This window comes from Crinia signifera, chromosome 1 (genome assembly GCF_055691185.1).
Source record: "Crinia signifera chromosome 1, ASM5569118v1, whole genome shotgun sequence".
NCBI classification, from domain to species: domain Eukaryota; kingdom Metazoa; phylum Chordata; class Amphibia; order Anura; family Myobatrachidae; genus Crinia; species Crinia signifera.
The window spans coordinates 654,669-678,354 of record NC_139217.1 but is presented as its reverse complement, the minus strand read 5'-3'; positions in this window follow the sequence as shown (position 1 = coordinate 678,354).

Here is a 23,686-nt window from a genome sequence, read left to right as displayed (position 1 = left end):
CCCCACGTATGTATCGTGCTCGCCTGTACCTGGACTCCCTCTCGGATCAACAGGTTGTGGGGATGTTTAGGCTGAACCGCATTAACCTGTTGGACTTATATGAGCAGGTGAGAGATGATTTGGACCCTTTTGGGGGAGCCAACTATGCAGTGTCTGGCCAGCACAAATTAATGTGTGCCCTCTACTATTTGGCCACAGGCTTCACTCAGTCTGTGACCTCATGGGCCTTGGGGGTATCACAGGCCACTTTCTCTAAGCATTTTACTCAAGTGTTACTTGCTATAAAGAAGTTGTGGCGGACATACATCAGCAGCCGTTACTTTTCTGGTAAGCACATGTGCCCTGTACTCCAAAATGTACCTGTACTGTAAGTGTACTCATAAACAAATTATTGACCAATACCATCTGTTTCCACCCACATTTAACCTAATACACAGTGCCCAACGGATGCACATGGCGGTGCTGACCTATCCCTTGCTGGTATCTAGCTTGTAAGTACATTTGATACATGTATGAATGAAGTTTGCAGTCAAACAAGGCTCACTGGTGTTGTGGAACTACACGTGCCAGCATGCCCTGACACACTACAACCATTACAGTCCAAACCATGAGTGTCAGAGCCTGCTGGAATATGTAGATCCACAACCTTTGACGGCCATGGAGTTACCTCACACTACTTTAGTGCAATCCCATTGTCATATACCATTACAATATGTTATAATTCACACAATAATTGGTTTTTATAAAAAGACACAAACACAATGGTATGCGGTTAGACATTTTTACTTCTGTCTTCTTTTTTAGAAGCAATCTGCATTTTGGCAGGTGAAAAATACCAACTGTGGGGGCATGTTACAAGATGTTTGGGATTTGACAAAATGAACAAAAATTTATATCAGCTACCTTCTCCCAGCATCAGGCACCCCTACACCACTTCTAGACCCTGCACCAAGCCCACCACGGGTCCTAACACTCCGACGGGGTGGGGAAGTGGGGGAGCCACTTATTGGGGTGCTGGATACACTGCTGAGGGTTGATGCTGCGCCACCTCCCACATTGGCTTCCAGCTGCTGTAGTTGGGCCTGCATAGCTAGTAAGGCATTGGTCTGCGCTGTGCATGATTGGCTTAGTGCAGCTATACTTTGCGCCAGGCTGCCAATATGCCTATTCTGTTCCCTTATAGCAGCAGTTTGTTCCGCAAAACGGGTGTCAATGCTGTTAGCAATGCGCACATGAGTGCCTACACCTACCCGTACACTACGTGCAATTTTGCGTAACTGAAGGAAGGTGTCACGCATGTACCCCTGGATATTACCTATTTGGAGGCTTTGGAAGGCCATGAATTTTAACTGTTTGTCCTTGAAATTAACCAAGGAGTTAGCTACTTGGGAAGCAGAAGCTGCTGTATGGGGTGTGTGGGTGGGTGGGGGTGGGTTGGGAGACACCCCACTTGGGGGAAGATCACTCTGTGACGAGGTCTGTATTTCTTCCTCTGCCGCAAAGGTCTCCACGGGTTCAAGAATGATGTCCATTTCGTCTAAGACCAGTATTGAAGAATCTGTTTGGTTGGACCCTAGTTGTATAGCACCTGTGGATACAGATGAAGAGGTAAGTACTGATGCATATATTGGCCACACTGTTGTCTATACTGTTTTACATAGGGCTAGAGATGCTGGACGCACATACCTAGGGGTGTTATGTACTTACACATGTACCCCGATACATCATGTAACATTGACATGAATAATATGTCACATGCCTAGCTCAGATGACATTCATTTCCGTTGCAATGTAGCAGCAGGAGATGAATGTAGTGTGAGATATTGTTCATGTGACATGGGTGTGTGTACTGTATGTGTAATGGCGTGGTTTTTTTTGATCATTTACCTGCTTCCGCAGATTCTGCAGCAACGGGCCTTCTGGTCTTGGATGCGTGAGCACTTCGGGACGGACAATCTGTGCAAGGAAAGATGGGCAGCCATTATGGACCTTGCAATAGCTAAGCATTTTCTGCAAACATGCATTGAAATGACAATAATGGACAATACCCTTTGCATAAGGACTGCATTATTTCTTCAACACCTTTTTTTTTTGTTTAAAGTCAAAGATTTTTTATTAAGATTATTATTAAACTAGTGTACACATGACAACTATTGGATAATCTGTGGTATGTAGGCATGGCAGCTAAACCACCAGTACACCTCTGGGTTTTTGGCCACATACATGTTAGGCTGCTAGAAAGAATGTTACAGTGTTAATCAATATGAGCAGTTGTGGAACTACAAGGCCCAGCATTATGAGAAATTTAAAAGTAGGAGCAGGCAATTTATTGTGCATGACCTTGCTGGGCTATGTAGTTCAACAGCAGCACTTTACTTAGCATAACAATACAAGTGAACATTACAGTTATAATACATTGGCATGTATGTTTAACATTGCATGGAGTCACACTTACCAGCTCTGGATGGCGTTTGCGGCCTATCGGAATACGCCACGTGCATGCCAGGCAGGACCTCAGGGGGTATGATGCGCTTCAGCTTCACCTCATATGAATTGTAGCACACAGTGGTGGGGCTTCCTCCTCCAGTCTTGGTGGCCTCCTCCAACTCCATGGCCATTTTATTTTTCAACTGCCTTTTGATGTCGTTAAATCTCTTTTTCACATTGCGGACCAGGCGCTTGTGCTGACTGACAGCGTTCACCGCCTGGGTGATGTCCTTCCACATAGCCCTTTTGCGCTGTGCAGTGGTCTTGTGGTGAGATTTGCCAAGCAAACGCTCAAACACTGGCAGGATAGCCCGGACAAGTGCTGCATTTTCCTCATATGAAAAGCGGACCTTTCGGCCACTTTTTGTGCGGCCAGCTTCCACCTCCTCCTCCTCCTCATTTTCAACTCCAGCCATGTAGCCCTCCTCCTCCATGCCAGTGTCTTCCTCCTCCTCACCACCATCTTCCTCCACCTCTGACATGTGGCCCTCCTGCAGCTGGTGTGGTGTATGGTCAAGGTCCTGGCTGTAGGATGGGGATGCCAGCGGATCCTCCACCTCCTCCTGCTGGGGCTGGACGCATAGGGCCTGGTATGGGGCTGCCCTTGCTGTGGCCATGCTGCCTGCCACACTGCTGCCTCTCCCACTTGGCTTGCTGCTGCCACTCCTCACTCTGCCACTGCTCCCTCTGCCACTCCTCACTCTGCCACCAACACCTCTTCCTGTACTCACACTTCCACTGCTCCTCTCCATGCTCCTTACTTCCTATCAAAGAGTGAAATGGCGCCAATGCCCCTTTATATAGGGGGTGTGATGCATAATGGAGGGGACAGAGGTGGGCCAATAGGTTGGGGGGTTCTTACTCATGCGGAGACAGTTTTGTAAATTGCACTCTGGTTGGTCCAAAACTCGCACATGACCGGCGGAAGAACTCGCACTGTTTTGTTACTTAAAATCGCACCACTTCGCCGCAAATCGCACCTCTTCGCACTTTTCAGCCTCCAATGCGCATCACATTAAATATGCGAATTTTGACTGAAAAAAGCGATTTGAAAAAGTGCGAATAGCAGCGATGTGGTGCGCTTAAAAAACATGCGCATTTATCTCAAAGCATAGAATGTCACCCATTATATCAGGTATAAATGAATTGGTGAAAAAAGGGGGAGAAGGAGAGAGAAGTCTAATACTTAAATGTAAATTGGTGTGAGTACAGAATAAGCTATTTCTGAGGTAAGATGATGAATGTGTCCTCGTTGCTGGTGCAACTGGTTGTCACCAGTATCAGTATAGTCTTACTGGGACCGCTGTGACAGCCTGAGGAATTTGATCCTAAATTGACTGGTCTGTACGATTTAATGAGATTTTGGGTGAACTGACATCTGTCATTCCCCTAATAATTGACCAGGCAAAATAACCCTCGGTTGCCGTGGAATGCAATAACACAATGAAATTCACTGTGAAACTTGCGGTGGTAAATATTAATGGTTGCTATACACAGTAATTATATTGTATATTTGACAAAGCCGCAGCGAAACACGTGTTAGGAGGACACCTCTGACACACCTCCAGCCTCCGTCCTCCCTGCCGATCCCGGCACTTCGTCTCCTGCGGCGTTCCCGTCAATTTGGCGAGGGGCGCCCACTACCAGCTGACCACCCTCCCACTGCTGTCTTCACTGACAATCCCGGCATCCACCTCACCCCGTCTCACAGGCTACGGGCACCGCAATCAAGCTAAGTACCCTCCAGCTAGTCACCCTTCCTTGCGTCCACACTCCGGCGCTAAGAATCTGCAGTAATCTTAACCCCATCAATGCCAGTATACATATACCTGCTGAGACTTTCCAATAGCCGGTAACCTGATGCATGCCAGTTACTTTCGCTCAGCATAGGAGACAAAACAGCGTTATTTGTATCTGTCATTCTACCTGCAACAATGTATTGTCTTTGTGACTAGCAAAAGTGAAAAGTGTTTGTAACAGTTACAGCTTACTCGTTGGTTATATCTGAAGCCTGATATTTATCATATTCTGACTTCCACAGCGTATATTCTCAGTTAAATATACAATATAATTACTGTGTATAGCAACCATTAATATTTACCACCACAGTTTATTTCATTGTGTTATTACATTCCACGGCAACCGAGGGTTATTTTGCCTGGTCAATTATTAGGGTAATGACAGATGTCAGTTCACCCAAAATCTCATTAAATCGTACAGACCAGTCAATTTAGGATCAAATTCCTCAGGCTGTCACAGCGGTCCCAGTAAGACTATACTGATACTGGTGACAACCAGTTGCACCAGCAACGAGAACACATTCATCATTTTACCTTAGAAATAGCTTATTCTGTACTCACACCAATTTACATTTAAGTATTAGACTTCTCTCTCCTTCTCCCCTTTTCTCACCAATTAATTTATACCTGATATAATGGGTGACATTCTATGCTTTGAGATAAATGCGCATGTTTTTTTAGCGCACCACATCGCTGCTATTCGCACTTTTTCAAATCGCTTTTTTCAGTCAAAATTGGCATATTTAATGTGATGCGCATTGGAGGCTGAAAAGTGCGAAGAGGTGCGATTTGCGGCGAAGTGGTGCGATTTTAAGTAACAAAACAGTGCGAGTTCTTCCGCCGGTCATGTGCGAGTTTTGGACCAACCAGAGTGCAATTTACAAAACTGTCTCCGCATGAGTAAGAACCCCCCAACCTATTGGCCCACCTCTGATATCTCATATCTCAGGGAAGGGCTGGGCGTCACTCGCCTCTCTCATTCACCTTCAGGGAGACGGGCAGGGTTAGGGGGGGCTCTCGGGGTGGCGAGGGGTACCTGCGGCGACGGCGGGGGAGGCGGCGGGGACTGGAGGCAGGCTCCATTGCCAGGGTCGCACGAGTGTCTCGTGCGCGTGCACCCCATGGTGGGGATGGCGTGTTGGCAGGGCTGGCGTTAGAAACGGCAGCCCTGCAAAGATGGGACAAGCCCCATCTGTATGTCTGCACAAACCTACCCTGCTCTACCATGTCAGCACACACGTACCCTGGGAGGAGGTGGACACAGAACCAAAGTGGGAGCAGGGGTGCAGGCAGTGGACACAGGACCGCAGTATGAGCAGGGGTGCAGAGAGTGGACATAGGACCACAGTGGGAGCATGGCTGAATGCAGTGGTCACAGGACTGCATTGGGAGCAGGGGTGCACGCAGTGGACAGAGGACTGCAGTGGGAGAAGTGGTTCACACAGTGGACACATGACCACAGACGGAGCAGGGGTGCAGGCAGTGGAAACAGGACTGCAGTGGGAGCAGGGGTGCAGAAGTTGGACATAGGACCGCAGTGGGAGCAGGGGTGTGGACAGAGGACCGCAGTTGGAGAAGTGGTGCACACAGTGGACACACGACAACAGATGGAGCAGGGTGCAGGCAGTGGAAAAAGGACTGCAGTGGGAGCAGGGGTGCAGAAGTTGGACAAAGGACCACAGTTGGAGCAGGGGTGCAGGCAGTGGACACAGGACCACAGTGGGAGCAGGGGTGCAGGCAGTGGACACAGGACCACAGGGGGAACAGGGGTGTGGACAGTGGACAGAGGACCACAGTGGGAGAAGTGGTGTACACAGTGGACACACGGCCACAGATGGAGCAGGGGTGCAGGTAGTGGAAATAGGACCGCAGTGGGAGCAGGGGTGAAGGCAATGGACACAGGACCGCAGTGGGAGAAGGCAGTGGACAAAGGACTGCAGGGGTGCACGCAGTAGATACAGGACTAAAGTAGGAGCAGGGGTGAATGCAGTGGACACAGGAGTAGGGGTGAGTGCAGTGGAAAAAGGAACACAGTGGGAACAGGGGTGCAGGCAGTAGATACAGGACCGCAGTGGGAGCAGGGGTGCATAAGTTGGACACAGAACCGCAGCGGGAACAGGGATGCACGCAGTGGACACAGGACCGCAGTGGGAGCAGGGGTGCAAGCAGTAGATACAGGACCACAGTAGGAGCAGGCAGTGGACACAGGACCACAGGGGTGCACGCAGTAGATAAAGGACCACAGTAGGAGCAGGGGTAAATGCAGTGGACACAGGACCGCAGTGGGAGCAGGGGTGCACGCAGTAGATACAGGACCACAGTAGGAGCAGGCAGTGGACACAGGATAAATGGGGTGCACGCAGTAGATACAGGCCCACAGTAGGAGCAGGGGTGAATGCAGTGAACACAGGACCGCAGTGGGAGCAGGCAGTGGACACAGGACCACAGTAGGAGCAGGGGTAAATGCAGTGGACACAGGAGTAGGGGTGAGTGCAGTGGACACAGAAGCAGGGGTGCAGGCAGTGGACACAGGACTGCAGTGGGAGCAGAGGTGCAGGCAGTGGACACAGGACCGCAGTGAGAGCAGGCAGTGGACACAGGACCACAGTAGGAGCAGGGGTGCAGGCAGTGGACACAGGAACACAGTGGGAGTAGGGGTGAGTGCAGTGGACACAGGAACGCAGTGGGAGTAGGGGTGAGTGCAGTGGACACAGGAACGCAGCGGGAGCAGAGTTGAAGGCATTGGACACAGGAACGCAGTGGGAGTAGGGGTGAGTGCAGTGGACACAGGAACGCAGTGGGAGCAGGGGTGCAGGCATTGGACATAGGACCGCAGTGGGAGCAGGGGTGCACGCAGTAGATACAGGACCACAGTAGGAGCAGGCAGTGGACACAGGACCACAGGGGAGCACACAGTAGATAAAGGACTACAGTAGGAGCATGGGTGAATGCAGTGGACACAGGACCGCAGTGGGAGCAGGGGTGCACGCAGTAGATACAGGACCAGAATAGGAGCAGGTAGTGGACAAAGGACCACAGGGGTGCACTCAGTAGATACAGGTCCACAGTAGGAGCAGGGGTGAATGCAGTGGACACAGGACCGCAGTGGGACCATGGGTGCACGCAGTAGGTACAGGACCACAGTAGGATCACGCAGTAGATACAGGACCACAGTAGGAGCAGGGGTGAATGCAGAGGACACCGGAATAGTGGTGAGTGCAGTGGACACAGGACTGAAGTGGGAGCAGGGGTGCAGGCAGTGGACACAGGACCGCAGTAGGAGCAGGCAGTCGTCACAGGACTACAGTAGGGGCAGGGGAGAATGCAGTGGACACAGGAGTAGGGGTGAGTGCAGTGGACACAGAAGCAGGGGTGCAGGGTGCAGGCAGTGGACACAGGACCGCAGTGGGAGCAGGGGTGCACGCAGTAGATACAGGACCACAGTAGGAGCAGGCAGTGGACACAGGACCACAGGGGAGCACACAGTAGATAAAGGACCACAGTAGGAGCAGGCGTGAATGCAGTGAACACCGGAGTAGGGGTGAGTGCAGTGGACACAGGACCGCAGTGGGAGCAGGGGTGCAGGCAGTGGACACAGCACCGCAGTGGTAGCAGGCAGTGGACACAGGACTACAGTAAGAGCAGGGGTGAATGCAGTGGACACAGGAGTAGGGGTGAGTGCAGTGGACACAGAAGCAGGGGTGCAGGCAGTGGACACAGGACTGCAGTGGGAGCAGGGGTGCAGGCAGTGGACACAGGACCGCAGTGGGAGCAGGCAGTGGACACAGGACCACAGTAGGAGCAGGGGTGAATGCAGTGGACACAGGAGTAGGGGTGAGTGCAGTGGACACAGGACCACAGTAGGAGCAGGGGTGAATGCAGTGGACACAGGAACGCAGTGGGAGCAGGGGTGCACACAGTAGATACAGTACCACAGTAGGAGCAGGGGTGAATGCAGTGGACACAGGAACGCAGTGGGAGTAGGGGTGAGTGCAGTGGACACAGGAATGCAGTGGGAGCAGTGGTGCAGGCACAGGACACAGGAACGCAGTGGGAGTAGGGGTGAGTGCAGTGGACACAGGAACGCAGCGGGAGCAGAGTTGCAGGCAGTGGACACAGGAACGCAGTGGGAGTAGTGGTGAGTGCAGTGGACACAGGTACGCAGTGGGAGCAGGCAGTGGACACAGGACCGCAGTGGGGGTGAGGGTGCACGCAGTAGATACAGGACCACAGTAGGAGCAGGCAGTGGACACAGGACCACAGGGGAGCACGCAGTAGATAAAGGACCACAGTAGGAGCAGGGGTGAATGCAGTGGACACAGGACCGCAGTGGGAGCAGGGGTGCACGCACTAGATACAGGACCACAGTAGGAGCATGCAGTGGACACTAGACCACAAGGGTGCACGCAGTAGATACAGGACCACAGTAGGAGCAGGGGTGAATGCAGTGGACACAGGACCGCAGTGGGAGCATGGGTGCACGCAGTAGGTACAGGACCACAGTAGGAGCACGCAGTAGATATAGGACCACAGTAGGAGCAGGGGTGAATGCAGTGGACACCGGAGTAGTGGTGAGTGCAGTGGACACAGGTCCACAGTGGGAGAAGAGGTGCAGGCAGTGGACACAGGACCGCAGTGGGAGCAGGCAGTCGAACAGGACTACAGTAGGAGCAGGGGAGAATGCAGTGGACACAGGAGTAGGGGTGAGTGCAGTGGACACAGAAGCAGGGGTGCAGGGGTGCAGGCAGTGGACACAGGACCGCAGTGGGAGCAGGGGTGCACGCAGTAGATACAGGACCACAGTAGGAGCAGGCAGTGGACACAGGACCACAGGGGAGCACGCAGTAGATAAAGGACCACAGTAGGAGCAGGGGTGAATGTAGTGGACACCGGAGTAGGGGTGAGTGCAGTGGACACTGGACCGCAGTAGGAGCAGGGGTGCAGGCAGTGGACACAGCACCGCACTGGGAGTAGGGGTGAGTGCAGTGGACACAGGAACGCAGTGGGAGCAGGGGTGCAGGCAGTGGACACAGGACCACAGTGGGAGCAGGGGTGCACGCAGACAGTGGACACAGGACCGCAGTTGGAGCAGGGGTGCAGGCAGTGGACACAGGAACGCAGTGGGAGTAGGGGTGAGTGCAGTGGACACAGGAATGCAGTGGGAGTAGGGGTGAGTGCAGTGGACACAGGACCGCAGTGGGAGCATGGGTGCAGGCAGTGGACACAGGACCGCAGTGGGAGCAGGCAGTGGACACAGGACCACAGTAGGAGCAGGGGTAAATGCAGTGGACACAGGAGTAGGGGTGAATGCAGTGGACACAGAAGCAGGGGTGCAGGCAGTGGACACAGGACTGCAGTGGGAGCAGAGGTGCAGGCAGTGGACACAGGACCGCAGTGAGAGCAGGCAGTGGACACAGGACCACAGTAGGAGCAGGGGTGAATGCAGTGGACACAGGAGTAGGGGTGACTGCAGTGGACACAGGACATCAGTAGGAGCAGGGGTGAATGCAGTGGACACAGGAACACAGTGGGAGTAGGGGTGAATGCAGTGGACACAGGAATGCAGTGGGAGCATGGGTGCAGGCAGTGGACACAGGAACGCAGTAAGAGTAGGGGTGAGTGCAGTGGACACAGGAACGCAGTGGGAGCAGGGGTGCAGGCAGTGGACACAGGACCACAGTGGGAGCAGGAGTGCAGACAGTGGACACAGGACCGCAGTTGGAGCAGGGGTGCAGGCAGTGGACACAGGACCGCAGTGAGAGCAGGCAGTGGACACAGGACCACAGTAGGAGCAGGGGTGAATACAGTGGACACAGGAGTAGCTGTGAGTGCAGTGGAAACAGGACCACAGTAGGAGCAGGGGTGAATGCAGTGGACACAGGAACACAGTGGGAGTAGGGGTGAGTGCAGTGGACACAGGAACGCAGTGGGAGCATGGGTGCAGGCAGTGGACACCGGAACGCAGTGGGAGTAGGGGTGAGTGCAGTGGACACAGGAACGCAGTGGGAGCAGGGGTGCAGACAGTGGACACAGGACCACAGTGGGAGCAGGAGTGCAGACAGTGGACACAGGACCGCAGTTGGAGCAGGGGTGCAGGCAGTGGACACAGGACAGCAGTGAGAGCAGGCAGTGGACACAGGACCAGAGTAGGAGCAGGGGTGAATGCAGTGGACACAGGAGTAGCTGTGAGTGCAGTGGAAACAGGACCACAGTAGGAGCAGGGGTGAATGCAGTGGACACAGGAACACAGTGGGAGTAGGGGTGAGTGCATTGGACACAGGAACGCAGTGGGAGCATGGGTGCAGGCAGTGGACCCAGGAACGCAGTGGGAGTAGGGGTGAGTGCAGTGGACACAGGACCACAGTGGGAGCAGGGGTGCACGCAGACAGTGGACACAGGACCACAGTTGGAGCAGGGGTGCAGGCAGTGGACACAGGAACGCAGTGGGAGTAGGGGTGAGTGCAGTGGACACAGTAATGCAGTGGGAGTAGGGGTGAGTGCAGTTGACACAGGAACACAGTGGAGCAGGGGTGCAGGCAGTGGACACAGGACCGCAGTGGGAGCAGGGGTGCAGGCAGTGGACACAGGAACGCAGTGGGAGTAGAGATGAGTGCAATGGACACAGGACCGCAGTGGGAGCAAGCAGTGGACACAGGACCACGGTAGGAGCAGGGGTGAATGCAGTGGAAACAGGAGCAGGGGTGCAGGCAGTGGACACAGGACCGCAGTGGGAGCAGGGGTGCAGGCAGTGGACACAGGAACGCAGTGGGAGTAGGGGTGAGTGCAGTGGACACAGGAACGCAGTGGGAGCAGTGGTGAATGCAGTGGGCACAGGACCACAGTAGGAGCAGTGGTGAATGCAGTGGACACAGGAACGCAGTGGGAGCAGGGGTGCAGGCAGTGGACACAGGACCACAGTGGGAGCAGGCAGTGGACACAGGACCGCAGGGGTGCATGCAGTAGATACAGGACCACAGTAGGAGCAGGGGTGAATGCAGTGGACATAGGAGCAGGGGTGCAGGCAGTGGACACAGGATGTTTGGCAGGGAGGTAGGCAGTGCTGACCTGTTTGCTAAGCTGTGAGTATACGCAGCCTAGTGAACAGGTCTGAATTGCCCCAGTGTGTGATGAGGAAATGTTCTCCCTGTCCTGTGTGGCCCGGGTTGGTCAGACTCAGAGGCCTCACATATCCCCTGTCAGTAGCAGAGGCAGGGCAGCTCTCCTAAGTCACAGGAGGAAATGTTTGGCCTCGCCCGTGGTCGGGGAATTGTCCTGTAACGCTTCCTCTCAGGAATTCCGCTGCCTGGTGACATTTCTCATCCTAGAAGTCGCTGCTTGTTCCTGCGTTCCTCCCATTTCCTCCATCGCTGGAGCTCTGCGACACCGGCCTTTTCTCAGGGCGATACAGGACCTTGTACTTCTGGAGATTGGCCCTCTCGCAGTGTTCCTGTGGTAATCAGTAAAGGTGTGACACATCGGGGGTCCGTGGCCCCAGAGGCGTTATAGGGCAGATGGTGGATTGCAATGTCCTCCTATTTATTCATCAGCAGGTTTTATTCTCTCATCACTCCTATAAGGAATTATGGGCCTAATTCAGATCTGATCTCTAAACTGCGTATATTCCCCTCCCCTCACTAGCATGTGGGCATACAGAGGAGAAATCATTCCATTTCTCCTGCCTTCATCCGCTATTGCCAAAGGGGCGGGACATTGACATCATGTGACCCAAGTAGGCGCTGACACGCCTCTGTCTGCTTACCCCAGTTCCCTCCCAATGCCTTCATGGGAAACAGACATGCGCAAGGCTCGACCACCGGGGACAGGCTAATATGTGTCATATGCGGGGACAGGGGTGCCAAGGATAGCTCATGGGATCGCTGCGGGGAACGATCGCGCTACTGTGCATATGCGGGGACAGGGGTGCCAAGGATAGCTCATGGGATCGCTGCGGGGAATGATCGCGCTACTGCGCATATGCGGGGACAGGGGTGCCAAGGATAGCTCATGGGATAACTGCGGGGAACGATCACGCTACTGTGCATATGCGGGGACAGGGGTGCCAAGGATAGCTCATGGGATCACTGCGGGGAACGATCGAGCTACTGTGCATATGCGGGGACAGGGGTGCCAAGGATAGCTCATGGGATCGCTGTGGGGAACGATCGCGCTACTGTGCATATGCGGGGACAGGGGTGCCAAGGATAGCTCATGGGATCGCTGCGGGGAACGATCGCGCTACTGCGCATATGCGGGGACAGGGGTGCCAAGGATAGCTCATGGGATCGCTGCGGGGAACGATCGCGCTACTGCGCATATGTGGGGACAGGGGTGCCAAGGATAGCTCATGGGATCACTGCGGGGAACGATCGCGCTACTGTGCATATGCGGGGACAGGGGTGCCAAGGATAGCTCATGGGATCGCTGCGGGGAACGATCACGCTACTGCGCATATGCGGGGACAGGGGTGCCAAGGATAGCTCATGGGATCGCTGCTGGGAACGATCGCGCTACTGTGCATATGCGGGGACAGGGGTGCCAAGGATAGCTCATGGGATCACTGCGGGGAACGATCGCGCTACTGCGCATATGTGGGGACAGGGGTGCCAAGGATAGCTCATGGGATCACTGCGGGGAACGATCGCGCTACTGTGCATATGCGGGGACAGAGGTGCCAAGGATAGCTCATGGGATCGCTGCGGGGAACGATCGCGCTACTGCGCATATGTGGGGACGGGTGCCAAGGATAGCTCATGGGATCGCTGCGGGGAACGATCGCGCTACTGTGCATATGCGGGGACAGGGGTGCCAAGGATAGCTCATGGGATCGCTGTGGGGAACGATCGCGCTACTGTGCATATGCGGGGACAGGGGTGCCAAGGATAGCTCATGGGATGACAGCGGGGAACGATCGCGCTACTGTGCATATGCGGGGACAGGGGTGCCAAGGATAGCTCATGGGATCGCTGCGGGGAACGATCGCGCTACTGTGCATATGCGGGGACAGGGGTGCCAAGGATAGCTCATGGGATCGCTGCGGGGAACGATCGCGCTACTGCGCATATGCGGGGACAGGGGTGCCAAGGATAGCTCATGGGATCGCTGCGGGGAACGATCGCGCTACTGTGCATATGCGGGGACAGGGGTGCCAAGGATAGCTCATGGGATCGCTGTGGGGAACGATCGCGCTACTGCGCATATGCGGGGACAGGGGTGCCAAGGATAGCTCATGGGATCGCTGCGGGGAACGATCGCGCTACTGCGCATATGCGGGGACAGGGGTGCCAAGGATAGCTCATGGGATCGCTGCGGGGAACGATCGCGCTACTGTGCATATGTGGGGACAGGGGTGCCAAGGATAGCTCATGGGATCACTGCGGGGAACGATCGCGCTACTGTGTCATATGCGGGGACAGGGGTGCCAAGGATAGCTCATGGGATCACTGCGGGGAACGATCGCGCTACTGTGTCATATGCGGGGACAGGGGTGCCAAGGATAGCTCATGGGATCACTGCGGGGAACGATCGCGCTACTGTGCATATGTGGGGACAGGGGTGCCAAGGATAGCTCATGGGATCGCTGCGGGGAACGATCGCGCTACTCTGCATATGTGGGGACAGGGGTGCCAAGGATAGCTCATGGGATCGCTGCGGGGAACGATCGCGCTACTGCGCATATGCGGGGACAGGGGTGCCAAGGATAGCTCATGGGATCACTGCGGGGAACGATCGCGCTACTGTGCATATGCGGGGACAGGGGTGCCAAGGATAGCTCATGGGATCGCTGCGGGGAACGATCGCGCTACTGTGCATATGTGGGGACAGGGGTGCCAAGGATAGCTCATGGGATCACTGCGGGGAACGATCGCGCTACTGTGTCATATGCGGGGACAGGGGTGCCAAGGATAGCTCATGGGATCACTGCGGGGAACGATCGCGCTACTGTGCATATGTGGGGACAGGGGTGCCAAGGATAGCTCATGGGATCGCTGCGGGGAACGATCGCGCTACTCTGCATATGTGGGGACAGGGGTGCCAAGGATAGCTCATGGGATCGCTGCGGGGAACGATCGCGCTACTGCGCATATGCGGGGACAGGGGTGCCAAGGATAGCTCATGGGATCGCTGCGGGGAACGATCGCGCTACTGTGCATATGCGGGGACAGGGCTGCCAAGGATAGCTCATGGGATCACTGCGGGGAACGATCGCGCTACTGCACATATATGCGGGGACAGGGGTGCCAAGGATAGCTCATGGGATCGCTGCGGGGAACGATCGCGCTACTGTGCATATGCGGGGACAGGGGTGCCAAGGATAGCTCATGGGATCGCTGCGGGGAACGATCGCGCTACTGTGCATATGCGGGGACAGGGGTGCCAAGGATAGCTCATGGGATCGCTGCGGGGAACGATCGCGCTACTGTGCATATGCGGGGACAGGGGTGCCAAGGATAGCTCATGGGATCGCTGTGGGGAACGATCGCGCTACTGTGCATATGCGGGGACAGGGGTGCCAAGGATAGCTCATGGGATCGCTGCGGGGAACGATCGCGCTACTGCGCATATGCGGGGACAGGGGTGCCAAGGATAGCTCATGGGATCGCTGCGGGGAACGATCGCGCTACTGTGCATATGTGGGGACAGGGGTGCCAAGGATAGCTCATGGGATAGCTGCGGGGAACGATCGCGCTACTGTGCATATGCGGGGACAGGGGTGCCAAGGATAGCTCATGGGATCGCTGCGGGGAACGATTGCGCTACTGTGCATATGCGGGGACAGGGGTGCCAAGGATAGCTCATGGGATCGCTGCGGGGAACGATCGCGCTACTGTGCATATGCGGGGACAGGGGTGCCAAGGATAGCTCATGGGATCGCTGCGGGGAACGATCGCGCTACTGTGCATATGCGGGGACAGGGGTGCCAAGGATAGCTCATGGGATCGCTGCGGGGAACGATCGCGCTACTGTGCATATGCGGGGACAGGGGTGCCAAGGATAGCTCATGGGATCGCTGCGGGGAACGATCGCGCTACTGTGCATATGTGGGGACAGGGGTGCCAAGGATAGCTCATGGGATCACTGCGGGGAACGATCGCGCTACTGTGTCATATGCGGGGACAGGGGTGCCAAGGATAGCTCATGGGATCACTGCGGGGAACGATCGCGCTACTGTGCATATGTGGGGACAGGGGTGCCAAGGATAGCTCATGGGATCGCTGCGGGGAACGATCGCGCTACTCTGCATATGTGGGGACAGGGGTGCCAAGGATAGCTCATGTGATCGCTGCGGGGAACGATCGCGCTACTGCGCATATGCGGGGACAGGGGTGCCAAGGATAGCTCATGGGATCGCTGCGGGGAACGATCGCGCTACTGTGCATATGCGGGGACAGGGGTGCCAAGGATAGCTCATGGGATCGCTGCGGGGAACGATCGCGCTACTGTGCATATGCGGGGACAGGGGTGCCAAGGATAGCTCATGGGATCGCTGCGGGGAACGATCGCGCTACTGCGCATATGCGGGGACAGGGGTGCCAAGGATAGCTCATGGGATCGCTGCGGGGAACGATCGCGCTACTGCGCATATGCGGGGACAGGGGTGCCAAGGATAGCTCATGGGATCGCTGCGGGGAACGATCGCGCTACTGTGCATATGCGGGGACAGGGGTGCCAAAGATAGCTCATGGGATCGCTGCGGGGAACGATCGCGCTACTGTGCATATGCGGGGACAGGGGTGCCAAGGATAGCTCATGGGATCGCTGCGGGGAACGATCGCGCTACTGTGCATATGCGGGGACAGGGGTGCCAAGGATAGCTCATGGGATCGCTGCGGGGAACGATCGCGCTACTGCGCATATGCGGGGACAGGGGTGCCAAGGATAGCTCATGGGATCGCTGCGGGGAACGATCGCGCTACTGCGCATATGCGGGGACAGGGGTGCCAAGGATAGCTCATGGGATCGCTGCGGGGAACGATCGCGCTACTGTGCATATGCGGGGACAGGGGTGCCAAGGATAGCTCATGGGATCGCTGTGGGGAACGATCGCACTACTGTGCATATGCGGGGACAGGGGTGCCAAGGATAGCTCATGGGATCACTGCGGGGAACGATCGCGCTACTGCGCATATGCGGGGACAAGGGTGCCAAGGATAGCTCATGGGATCACTGCGGGGAACGATCGCGCTACTGTGCATATGCGGGGACAGGGGTGCCAAGGATAGCTCATGGGATCGCTGCGGGGAACGATCGCGCTACTGTGCATATGCGGGGACAGGGGTGCCAAGGATAGCTCATGGGATCGCTGCGGGGAACGATCGCGCTACTGTGCATATGCGGGGACAGGGGTGCCAAGGATAGCTCATGGGATCGCTGCGGGGAACGATCGCGCTACTGTGTCATATGCGGGGACAGGGGTGCCAAGGATAGCTCATGGGATCGCTGCGGGGAACGATCGCGCTACTGTGCATATGCGGGGACAGGGGTGCCAAGGATAGCTCATGGGATCGCTGCGGGGAACGATCGCGCTACTGTGCATATGCGGGGACAAGGGTGCCAAGGATAGCTCATGGGATCACTGCGGGGAACGATCGCGCTACTGTGCATATGCGGGGACAGGGGTGCCAAGGATAGCTCATGGGATCGCTGCGGGGAATGATCGCGCTACTGTGCATATGCGGGGACAGGGGTGCTAAGGATAGCTCATGGGATCGCTGCGGGGAACGATCGCGCTACTGCGCATATGCGGGGACAGGGGTGCCAAGGATAGCTCATGGGATCGCTGCGGGGAACGATCGCGCTACTGCGCATATGCGGGGACAGGGCTGCCAAGGATAGCTCATGGGATCACTGCGGGGAACGATCGCGCTACTGCGCATATGCGGGGACAGGGGTGCCAAGGATAGCTCATGGGATCGCTGCGGGGAACGATCGCGCTACTGCGCATATGCGGGGACAGGGGTGCCAAGGATAGCTCATGGGATCGCTGCGGGGAACGATCGCGCTACTGTGCATATGCGGGGACAAGGGTGCCAAGGATAGCTCATGGGATCGCTGCGGGGAACGATCGCGCTACTGTGCATATGCGGGGACAGGGGTGCCAAGGATAGCTCATGGGATCGCTGCGGGGAACGATCGCGCTACTGTGCATATGCGGGGACAGGGGTGCCAAGGATAGCTCATGGGATCGCTGCGGGGAACGATCGCGCTACTGCGCATATGCGGGGACAAGGGTGCCAAGGATAGCTCATGGGATCGCTGCGGGGAACGATCGCGCTACTGTGCATATGCGGGGACAGGGGTGCCAAGGATAGCTCATGGGATAGCTGCGGGGAACGATCGCACTACTGTGCATATGCGGGGACAGGGGTGCCAAGGATAGCTCATGGGATCGCTGCGGGGAACGATCGCGCTACTGTGCATATGCGGGGACAGGGGTGCCAAGGATAGCTCATGGGATCGCTGCGGGGAACGATCGCGCTACTGTGCATATGCGGGGACAGGGGTGCCAAGGATAGCTCATGGGATCGCTGCGGGGAACGATCGCGCTACTGTGCATATGCGGGGACAGGGGTGCCAAGGATAGCTCATGGGATCACTGCGGGGAACGATCGCGCTACTGTGCATATGCGGGGACAGGGGTGCCAAGGATAGCTCATGGGATCGCTGCGGGGAACGATCGCGCTACTGTGCATATGTGGGGACAGGGGTGCCAAGGATAGCTCATGGGATCACTGCGGGGAACGATCGCGCTACTGTGTCATATGCGGGCACAGGGGTGCCAAGGATAGCTCATGGGATCACTGCGGGGAACGATCGCGCTACTGTGCATATGTGGGGACAGGGGTGCCAAGGATAGCTCATGGGATCGCTGCGGGGAACGATCGCGCTACTCTGCATATGTGGGGACAGGGGTGCCAAGGATAGCTCATGGGATCGCTGCGGGGAACGATCGCGCTACTGCGCATATGCGGGGACAGGGGTGCCAAGGATAGCTCATGGGATCGCTGCGGGGAACGATCGCGCTACTGTGCATATGCGGGGACAGGGGTGCCAAGGATAGCTCATGGGATCGCTGCGGGGAACGATCGCGCTACTGTGCATATGCGGGGACAGGGGTGCCAAGGATAGCTTATGGGATCGCTGCGGGGAACGATCGCGCTACTGCGCATATGCGGGGACAGGGGTGCCAAGGATAGCTCATGGGATCGCTGCGGGGAACGATCGCGCTACTGCGCATATGCGGGGACAGGGGTGCCAAGGATAGCTCATGGGATCACTGCGGGGAACGATCGCGTTACTGTGCATATGCGGGGACAGGGGTGCCAAGGATAGCTCATGGGATCACTGCGGGGAACGATCGCGCTACTGTGCATATGCGGGGACAGGGGTGCCAAGGATAGCTCATGGGATCACTGCAGGGAACGATCGCGCTACTGCGCATATGCGGGGACAGGGGTGCCAAGGATAGCTCATGGGATCACTGCGGGGAACGATCGCGCTACTGTGCATATGCGGGGACAGGGGTGCCAAGGATAGCTCATGGGATCGCTACGGGGAACGATCGCGCTACTGCGCATATGCGGGGACAGGGGTGCCAAGGATAGCTCATGGGATCGCTGCAGGGAACGATCGCGCTACTGCGCATATGTGGGGACAGGGGGGATCCGATACGATTTCCCGGCGGTCGGGATCCCGGCGGTCGGAATCCCGACACTGGAATCCCGACCGCCGAAATCCCGACAAGGGGGGGACATGGATCGCCCCCCCTTGCGGGCTCGCTGCGCTCGCCACGCAGCGGGCCCGGTGCCTCGCTACGCTCGGCACGCTATTTTATTCTCCCTCTATGGGTGTCGTGGACACCCACGGAGGGAGAAAGTTTCGGGATTTCGGCGGTCGGGATTCCAGTGTCGGGATTCCGACCGCCGGGATCCCGACCGCCGGCAAATCAACTGCATCCCGACAGGGGTGCCAAGGATAGCTCATGGGATCGCTGCGGGGAACGATCGCGCTACTGTGCATATGCGGGGACAGGGGTGCCAAGGATAGCTCATGGGATCGCTGCGGGGAACGATCGCGCTACTGCGCATATGCGGTGACAGGGGTGCCAAGGATAGCTCATGGGATCGCTGCGGGGAACGATCGCGCTACTGTGCATATGCGGGGACAGGGGTGCCAAGGATAGCTCATGGGATCGCTGCGGGGAACGATCGCGCTACTGTGCATATGCGGGGACAGGGGTGCCAAGGATAGCTCATGGGATCGCTGCGGGGAACGATCGCGCTACTGCGCATATGCGGGGACAGGGGTGCCAAGGATAGCTCATGGGATCGCTGCGGGGAACGATCGCGCTACTGCGCATATGCGGGGACAGGGGTGCCAAGGATAGCTCATGGGATCGCTGCGGGGAACGATCGCGCTACTGCGCATATGCGGGGACAGGGGTGCCAAGGATAGCTCATGGGATCGCTGCGGGGAACGATCGTGCTACTGCGCATATGCGGTGACAGGGGTGCCAAGGATAGCTCATGGGATGGCTGCGGGGAACGATCGCGCTACTGTGCATATGCGGGGACAGGGGTGCCAAGGATAGCTCATGGGATCGCTGCGGGGAACGATCGCGCTACTGCGCATATGCGGGGACAGGGGTGCCAAGGATAGCTCATGGGATCGCTGCGGGGAACGATCGCGCTACTGTGCATATGCGGGGACAGGGGTGCCAAGGATAGCTCATGGGATCGCTGCGGGGAACGATCGCGCTACTGCGCATATGCGGGGACAGGGGTGCCAAGGATAGCTCATGGGATCGCTGCGGGGAACGATCGCGCTACTGCGCATATGCGGGGACAGGGGTGCCAAGGATAGCTCATGGGATCGCTGCGGGGAACGATCGCGCTACTGCGCATATGTGGGGACAGGGGTGCCAAGGATAGCTCATGGGATCACTGCGGGAACGATCGCGCTACTGTGCATATGCGGGGACAGGGGTGCCAAGGATAGCTCATGGGATCGCTGCGGGGAACGATCGCGCTACTGTGCATATGCGGGGACAGGGGTGCCAAGGATAGCTTATGGGATCACTGCGGGGAACGATCGCGCTACTGCACATATGTGGGGACAGGGGTGCCAAGGACAGCTCATGGGATCGCTGCGGGGAACGATCGCGCTACTGCACATATGCGGGGACAGGGGTGCCAAGGATAGCTCATGGGATCGCTGCAGGGAACGATCGCGCTACTGTGCATATGTGGGGACAGGGGTGCCAAGGACAGCTCATGGGATCACTGCGGGGAACGATCGCGCTACTGTGCATATGCGGGGACAGGGGTGCCAAGGATAGCTCATGGGATCACTGCGGGGAACGATCGCGCTACTGCACATATGCGGGGACAGGGGTGCCAAGGATAGCTCATGGGATCACTGCGGGGAACGATCGCGCTACTGCACATATGTGGGGACAGGGGTGCCAAGGATAGCTCATGGGATCACTGCGGGGAACGATCGCGCTACTGTGCATATGTGGGGACAGGGGTGCCAAGGATAGCTCATGGGATCACTGCGGGGAACGATCGCGCTACTGCGCATATGTGGGGACAGGGGTGCCAAGGATAGCTCATGGGATCACTGCGGGGAACGATCGCGCTACTGTGCATATGTGGGGACAGGGGTGCCAAGGATAGCTCATGAGATCACTGCGGGGAACGATCGCGCTACTGCGCATATGCGGGGACAGGGGTGCCAAGGATAGCTCATGGGATCACTGCGGGGAATGATCGCGCTACTGCGCATATGCGGGGACAGAGGTGCCAAGGATAGCTCATGGGATCACTGCGGGGAACGATCGCACTACTGTGCATATGCGGGGACAGGGGTGCCAAGGATAGCTCATGGGATCACTGCGGGGAACGATCGCGCTACTGCACATATGCGGGGACAGGGGTGCCAAGGATAGCTCATGGGATCACTGCGGGGAACGATCGCGCTACTGCACATATGTGGGGACAGGGGTGCCAAGGATAGCTCATGGGATCACTGCGGGGAACGATCGCGCTACTGTGCATATGTGGGGACAGGGGTGCCAAGGATAGCTCATGGGATCGCTGCGGGGAACAATCACACTACTGCGCATATGCGGGGACAGAGGTGCCAAGGATAGCTCATGGGATCACTGCGGGGAACGATCGCGCTACTGTGCATATGTGGGGACAGGGGTGCCAAGGATAGCTCATGGGATCGCTGCGGGGAACGATCACGCTACTGCGCATATGCGGGGACAGAGGTGCCAAGGATAGCTCATGGGATCACTGCGGGGAACGATCGCACTACTGTGCATATGCGGGGACAGGGGTGCCAAGGATAGCTCATGGGATCGCTGCGGGGAACGATCGGGCTACTGCGCATATGCGGGGACAGGGGTGCCAAGGATAGCTCATGGGATCGCTGCGGGGAACGATCGCGCTACTGCGCATATGCAGGGACAGGGGTGCCAAGGACAGCTCATGGGATCACTGCAGGGAACGATCGCGCTACTGCGCATATGCGGGGACAGGGGTGCCAAGGATAGCTCATGGGATCACTGCGGGGAACGATCGCGCTACTGTGCATATGCGGGGACAGGGGTGCCAAGGATAGCTCATGGGATCGCTGCGGGGAACGATCGCGCTACTGCGCATATGCGGGGACAGGGGTGCCAAGGATAGCTCATGGGATCGCTGCGTGGAACGATCGCGCTACTGTGCATATGCGGGGACAGGGGTGCCAAGGATAGCTCATGGGATCGCTGCGGGGAACGATCGCGCTACTGCGCATATGTGGGGACAGGGGTGCCAAGGATAGCTCATGGGATCACTGCGGGGAACGATCGCGCTACTGCGCATATGTGGGGACAGGGGTGCTAAGGATAGCTCATGGGATCACTGCGGGGAACGATCGCGCTACTGCGCATATGTGGGGACAGGGGTGCCAAGGATAGCTCATGGGATCGCTGTGGGGAACGATCGCGCTACTGCGCATATGCGGGGACAGGGGTGCCAAGGATAGCTCATGGGATCGCTGCGGGGAACGATTGCGCTACTGCGCATATGCGGGGACAGGGGTGCCAAGGATAGCTCATGGGATCACTGCGGGGAACGATCGCGCTACTGTGCATATGCGGGGACAGGGGTGCCAAGGATAGCTCATGGGATCGCTGCGGGGAACGATCGCGCTACTGCGCATATGCGGGGACAGGGGTGCCAAGGATAGCTCATGGGATCACTGCGGGGAACGATCGCGCTAATGTGCATATGCGGGGACAGGGGTGCCAAGGATAGCTCATGGGATCGCTGCGGGGAACGATCCCGCTACTGTGCATATGCGGGGACAGGTGCCAAGGATAGCTCATGGGATCACTGCGGGGAACGATCGCACTACTGTGCATATGCGGGGACAGGGGTGCCAAGGATAGCTCATGGGATCGCTGCGGGGAACGATCGCGCTACTGCGCATATGCGGGGACAGGGGTGCCAAGGATAGCTCATGGGATCGCTGCGGGGAACGATCGCGCTACTGCGCATATGCGGACATCAGACCCTGCAAGTGGCCATTGCCGGGAAGGACCATTTGGCTATCGATAAACAGTCTCGGTCAACACGCAATGTCCGCCTGCATTAAAATGATGTTGACAAAAAGTCAACACATGAAAAAGGTTGACATGCATTAGTTGACATGGTTAAACGGTCAACACCAGCAATATAGTAGGTCATACAGAAGTGTGTATATAATATTGGTCATGCAGCATGGCCAGGGGACGCGTCCACTTCAACGTCAACTTATATCAACATAAACTGGTGTTGACATTTTCCATGTCGACCTATTGCATGCGTTGACCTTTTTCATGTGTCATCATTTGACTGTCGACTTATTGACTGTCAACTGAATTGCCAGCAGTTTCCTGCTTGTTGCCAGGGGTTTGTAGCCAGGGGTTACATGCTTGTTGTCAGAATTTTCCTGCTCGTTGCCAGGGGTTACATGCTTGTTGCTAGCAGTTTCTTGTTCATTGACAGGAGTTACAGGTCATACTTGCCTACTTTTAAAAACTAATTTCAGGGAGATTATAGTTGGTAATAGAATTTTGCACATTGCTCATTGAGGGGGCGTGTCATGCTCCTCCCAAAGGGCGTGTCTAGTTCCATATATGGAGAGATTGTGCATGTGGCACCTAGAAGCGTGGGTGTGTATATCTAAGAGGAATCTTTTATTATGACTTAAGGTACATACACTTGTATGGACGGGGAAAAACCGCTCTGGGCATACACACTGAGCGGCTTTCCCCCTGCCCGTCGCCATCAGCGGGGGGCGGACGGCTATCTGTATCGCAGAGCTATGGAAATCCCACCACATAGCCGCTCATCTGCTGTTATAAC